The sequence below is a fragment of the Dromiciops gliroides genome, chromosome X (genome assembly GCF_019393635.1).
Source record: "Dromiciops gliroides isolate mDroGli1 chromosome X, mDroGli1.pri, whole genome shotgun sequence".
Lineage (NCBI taxonomy): Eukaryota > Metazoa > Chordata > Mammalia > Microbiotheria > Microbiotheriidae > Dromiciops > Dromiciops gliroides.
The window spans coordinates 24,962,474-24,968,806 of NC_057867.1; the positions used below are offsets into that span (position 1 = coordinate 24,962,474).

General features: G+C 43.5%; 1 protein-coding gene across 1 annotated transcript in view; it reads right to left on the reverse strand.

Moving 5' to 3' along the window:
• ATG4A (autophagy related 4A cysteine peptidase) overlaps positions 1-6,333 on the reverse strand; it is a 60,659-nt gene that overhangs the window by 54,162 nt on the left and 164 nt on the right. The gene's annotated exons all lie outside the window — the stretch shown is intronic.

Genomic DNA, 6,333 nt, shown 5'->3' on the forward strand with positions numbered 1-6,333 from the left:
TGACCCAGAGGTGGGGGCAGGAGGTATGAAGGGCAGCCTTAGATGTATACATTTTTGAACATGGCCAAGGTGTGGATTTGTTTTGCTTGCCTATAATGGTTACAAGGGAGGGTAGTGGTGGTGGTTTTATAAGGGGAGGAATTTAAGAGGGAGAAAAGAACTGCCAATAGTGATGAGAAAAAAAATGAAAAGAACAAAAAACCCAAGGTTATTGGAACTTTTTTTTTTAATGAACGCAGAAGGATGTTGAAGAGTCATATTTATTTGCCTTTTTAAAAAAATCTCTAGCCCTTAGCACAGTTCCTAACATATAGTGGGTACATAACAAATACTTATTGATTGGCATTTCCCAAGTGACACGTGTGTTGTCGGATAGAGGAAAACCTTTGCTTCAAGGATCTGGTTGTTAAGCTGGACAACTTTGGAACTTTAGACTTTATTGTATATTTTTTAAAATCCAAGCATTATATGATGCAGATTCATGGTTTCCATGGAAATGCTCATGTTTGTTGATTATCTTCAGATTGGTACTATAACAAAAAAAAATTTAATTAAAATATTTCAGTGGCGATCATGGCAAAGTTGTCACTCTGAGTTATTTTCTCACCCTTAGTTAGTTGACCTTACACATAGCTAAGTGACTGCATGTGATCGAGGCTAAGATGTCCTAAGACCATATTCCTTCCCATTTTCACCAAGAGACAATGGGAAGCCTGCTTCTGTTTGGAAGCCTAAGGCTGCCCAATCACTGGAGCTTGAGTTCTGAGCTGCAGTATGGCAATCAAAACCAAGTCAAACACCAGCATGGTGACCCCCCCTCCCCAGGACCTGGGGTTTGGGACCAGGAGGCTGTCCAAGGAAGGGTGAACTGGCCCAGGTCTTAAATAAAGGAGGTCAAAGCTGCCCTGCAAATCATGGCCTCTGGACTTTCAAGTTGGGAGAGACCCAATCTCAAAATAAATAAATGAATGAAAAAATAAGACAATGGGAATCATATTGGGGGGGAGCGGGAGGCTAAGACCTAATATTTATCGAGCATTAGAAAGCAGCAAGTGAAAAAGAATTACCACCAGTGCTGGACAACAAACCCAAAGCAGGATAAGGATCACAGGAGCCCTATTACCTCCGCTTCATCAGAGGCACAGAAGGTACCTAGCTTGCAGAAAGCTAATTATGCATGAGGCTCCAGGGTCCAGATAAAAATAACAGGGGCAGGGGCAGCTAGGTGGCACAGTGGATAAACCACCTTCCCTGGAGTCAGGAATACCTGAGTTCAAATCCGGCCTCAGACACTTAACACTTACTAGCTGTGTGACCCTGGGCAAGTCACTTAACCCCAATTGCCTCACTTAAAAAAAAAAAAAAAACAGGAGCAGCTAGGTGGCACAGTGGCTAAAGCAGGGGCCCTGGATTCAGGAGGACCTGAGTTCAAATCTGCCTCAGACACAGGACACTAGCTGTGTGACCCTGGGCAAGTCATTTAACCCCAACTGCCTCCAAAAAAAAAAAAAAAGAATACTAAAATGCATAGGGACAAATGGAACTTTCCTCAGTAGTATCTATCTAAAACCAATAAATCTAACACTAAAAAAAATTTAAAAATAAATGAAATAAATAAAAATTAAAAATAATAAAGGTGACTATGAGCAAGCAAAGGTCAGAGACAGCAAGCCAGTCCAAGCCCAAGTCCTTCGGGTTTCCTTTTGGCTTCCAGGGAGTAAATAGAGCCTGTGGGGGGTTGGCCTGCTTCAAGTCTCTTTCACTCCCAACCATCCTCCAAGATTTTCTGATAGTGCTGGTCAGTGGCTTCCTACAGCCTCTCTTTGCTAATCATAGAAACCACACAAATGCCCTTCATTACCTAGCCCCCTTCTACCTTTCCAGTCTTTGTGCACCACAGTCCCTTCCATGTACTATTTGATCCAGTGACGCAGGCCTCCACCTCTAGGTTCCAGACATTCTCCCTGCTCTCCCTCATCTCTGCCTACTTACCTCCCTAGTTTCCTTTAAGTCCCAAGTAAAATTTCACCTTTTACAAGAAGCCATCCCCAACCCTTCTTAATTCCAATGCCTCCCCTCTATTGATTATTTCCTATTAATTCTGTATATAGCTTGCTTTGTATATTTGTTTGCATGTTGTCTCCCCCATTAGATTGTAAGCTTCTTGAGGACAGGGACGGTCTTTTGCTTCTTTTGTGTATCCACAGCTCTTAGTACAGTGCCTAGCATATAGTAGGTACCCGATAAATATTTCTTGATAAACTGGCATTTCCCAAGTGATCCATATAATGTTTAAAAAGTGTGAAAGAGGGGGCAGCTAGGTGGCGCAGTGGATAAAGCACTGGTCTTGGATTCAGGAGGACCTGAGTTCAAAGCCAGCCTCAGACACTTGACACTTAACTAGCTGTGTGACCCTGGGCAAGTTACTTAACCATCATTGCCCTGCAAAAACAAAAAACGAAAACAAAAACACTTGGATTTGGGGGAAGCTAGGTGGCGCAGTGGATAGAGCACCGGCCCTGGAGTCAGGAGTACCTGAGTTCAAATCCGGCCTCAGACACTTAACACTTACTAGCTGTGTGACCCTGGGCAAGTCACTTAACCCTCATTGCCTCACTAAAATAAAAAATAAAAAAAACAAAGTGTGAAAGACATAATTTCTGGGTAATCTAATCATTTTATTAATAATGCCAGTATGTTTATTAATAAAAGGATGGTCATTTGGCTGTTTCTTAAACCAAAGATAATTATGGTGGAGTCATGGCTTATACCCATTGGAGGAGGGCTGTTCCAAGGGTGGCAATCAACTCTAATTGGTTAACAACTAAAGAGAGAATGAAAATTGCAATGAGGGGCGAGAACTCTGATTGTATCATTGACTTGTAAGTTACCACCAGCACTGGGCAATCTATTCATAGAATTTATCCCCATCTAAACATGAGTAGTGAACCATGGTTTCCCCACCTGGGTGGGATCTGGCTAGAGGAAATTAGCTCAACCTTCAGGTCTTGAAATGAGAATTTGAAAAGGGGAAAATCTGAATCTCCCCAAATCATTGGTTATTAATAATCATTTCTCTTACACATGTGCTGTAGTTTACAAAGAAAAACTTTTGCTTAAAGGATCCAGAATTTAGACTTAGTCCGACATTCCAAATGGAATAAAGGTGTAATAACGAAACATGCAGCAATGCTGCCCATCTATGAAGAGAGCTCAAATAAGCTCTTTGGTTTATAGGGCTGTTACTTTTCACTGTTTTCCAATTGTTCCTTACTATAAGCTCAAAGCCCAGGAGATAACCTGTGAAGATGGTATATGCCTTGAGACCCTCCCGTAGTACTATCAAGCCACACCACGTCTGTTAGGGGGACCCTACCCTAGGCCAATCTGTCTGTCTAGCCCCAGTGCCAGGCTTATTCTACATTCAATATCCCCTTCATTCATGCCCTTTTCCAGCCAAACTGGCCTTCTTGCTGTTCCTCACAAAGGCCATTCCATCTCCTATCCCACCGTCTTTGCCCAGGCTGTTCCGTCTTCACTTCTGCCTCATAGGATCCCTAGTTTCTTCTCAAGGTTGAGCTCAAATGCCACCTCCTATGGGAGGCCTTTATGGATCCTGCTCAGCTGCTAAAGTCTTTCTCTCCCACATGACCTTGCATATTCTTACAAAAATTCTAAAATAGCCTAAAATGTGGTTTGCTTGGGGGAGGGGGGAAGCATGTGAGTATGCTGTAGGGCAGCCAAGAACCAGGTCTATTATTTGGAAAAAATCTCTGCTTCTGCTATCTCCAATAAGCTTTGGAAAACACAGTTAAGTCACAAGGTTGATTTAATGCAAGGATTATAAATCATTAATTTCAATCAGTCTTTGAAACACAAAGAAACCTCTATCACTCTCAAAAATCCATAGCAGACCTTCTACTCTTAGGCAAAACCATAGTGTCCTGGGTTCCCATAGTGACAATGTGACTCTGGGCAAATGACTTAACCTCTAACTGCCCTCAAGCAACTCTGAAAGACTATAATCAAGGCAGTACGGTTTGGCCAAGGGTAGGGAATCTGGAGTCAAAGGACCTGAATTTGAATGCTGGTTCTGCTATTTGGGGAAAAGTCACTTCCCCTCCCTGGGCCTCAGTTTCCTCCTCTGAATAATTGAGAGAAATGATTATTAATAACGGATGATTTGGGGAGATCGAGTTCCCCCTTTTTCTAAAAGTCCTCATTTCAAAAGTTGTCTCCGAAGGACATTGCTGATAATGAGATTGGATTAACTTTCTTAACAATCTTGTTCAGACTTTACCCAAGTGAGGAAGCTATTGTGCTCCACTCAGGTTTGGGTGGGGATAAATTCTTTGAATGTATTGCCCAAAGTTGGGGGTGTTCTGGGCATAGGCTAGTCTCTCTTTGACATGACAGCCCTCTCAGCTCTTCATTGGTTTTTTTTTTCAATCTTAAAAGTATTTTATTATTTCCCAATTACAAGTAAAAACAGTTTTCAACATTTGGTTTTTTGTTTTTGTTTTTGTTTTGCAGGGCAATGAGGGTTAAGTGACTTGCCCAGGGTCACACAGCTAGTTAGTGTCAAGTGTCTGAGGCCGGATTTGATTTGGATTTGGATTTCCATTTCAGGTCCTCCTGAATCCAGGGCAGGGCCGGTGCTTTATCCACTGAGCCACCTAGCTGCCCCATAACATTTGTTTTTATAAGATTGAGTTCCAAATTTTTTTCCCTCCTTCCCTTCCCTCCCCCCTCCCCAAGATAGAAAGCAATCTGATGTACCATCACATTAAACATATTTCTGCATTAGTCATGTTGTGAAAGAAGAATCAGAACAAAAGGGAAAAAACACAAAAAAAGAAAACAACAAAAAGTAGAAATGGTATGATTCAATCTGCATTCAGATTTCACAGTTCTTTTTTCTAGATGTGGAGAGCATTTTCCATCATGAGTCCTTTGGAACTGTCCTGGATTGTTGTATTTCAGCCCTTCATTGTAATATTCATTCTCTCATTAGTTGTTAACCAATCAGAGTGGATTGCCATTTTTAGGAACACCCTATTCCCAAGAGCATATAAGCCTGTGAGTCCTACCATGATTGCCTTTGGCATTCCAGGGTGCCAGTGGCCTTTTATTATTGTTACTAAAATGACCCAGAAATTATATCTATTTGAGGGGGTTGGACTAGATGGTTTCTGAAGTCCCTTCTAGTTTTAAATCTACTGTCCCATGAAGCTGTAGATTGGGTTGGCTATCTACAATGATAGATGAAATCCTAGACCTCAAGGAGCTTACATTCTAAACAGACAACCCATATATGAGTGGGGGGGGGGGGCCAGGAGGGGATCTTTTGTTTTGAAAAGTTACAGGGAGGATGAATGGTGCCAATGGGGGGGGGGGGATAAATTGACACACCAATTCTAGAAGCTGATTTGTTGATTTGTTATGGTTCCAGAACTGAAAAGCAGATTGTATGACTTAGAGGATGGGAGAGAGGCACAGAGGCTGGGAAGATGTCCAGGGAATGAAGTATAGCTGGAACCAGGCCTAGATGTAGTGGGAGACTGAGGCAAGCAACCACGAGTGAGGTCATGGAGGGGGCAGTCCACAGTAGGAGTTTCTGAGGATGAAGAGTGGTGGATTTGGAAGACCTGGGTTCAAATCCTGCCTCTGACACTTACTATGCAACTTTGGGCAAGCCTTATCACCTCCTTGGACCTCATTTTCCTTCTTTGTAAAACCAGGGAGTTAAGACTATGTATGGCCTACAATTCTAAACCTTTGTTCTTCTGTGTGACCTTGGATAAGTCACTTCCCCAGTCTCTTTCCTCAGTAAAATTAGGGAAAGGGGTACAATGGACTCTGAGATCCCTCTCAGCGCTAGACCTAAGATCCTATGTATAACCTGGGACAAGTCACCTCCCCTGAGCCTCAGTTTACCCATCTGTAAAAGAAGGTAGGCCTCTCAGCCTGAGTCTAAAATCTCAGACTGCTGTTGCCATGGTGCCTAGCTCATCACAATGTCCACAGAGCCCCAGGTGGAATGGCCGTGACGTGACGTCACCGCGTTGGGGCGGGGCAAGCAAAAGTCCATAGCGACGGGGCTTCTGAATGACGTCACAACGGGGCCTGTGTCAGTTCTTCCACAGAGGCCAGACCCACCCAGGATCGGCTCCTGGGCGCACTGATTCGGACTCTCCCAACCCGGAAAACGTCCCTTAGTGGCCCCTGGGAACATACCTCCCCTAGCCGCGAACCCTTCCCTCTGGGCAGAGAGACCAGTCTCTCTCCCAGCTAGGGATACCCGCCTGAGCACCCCACCCAACCCTCGGGCAC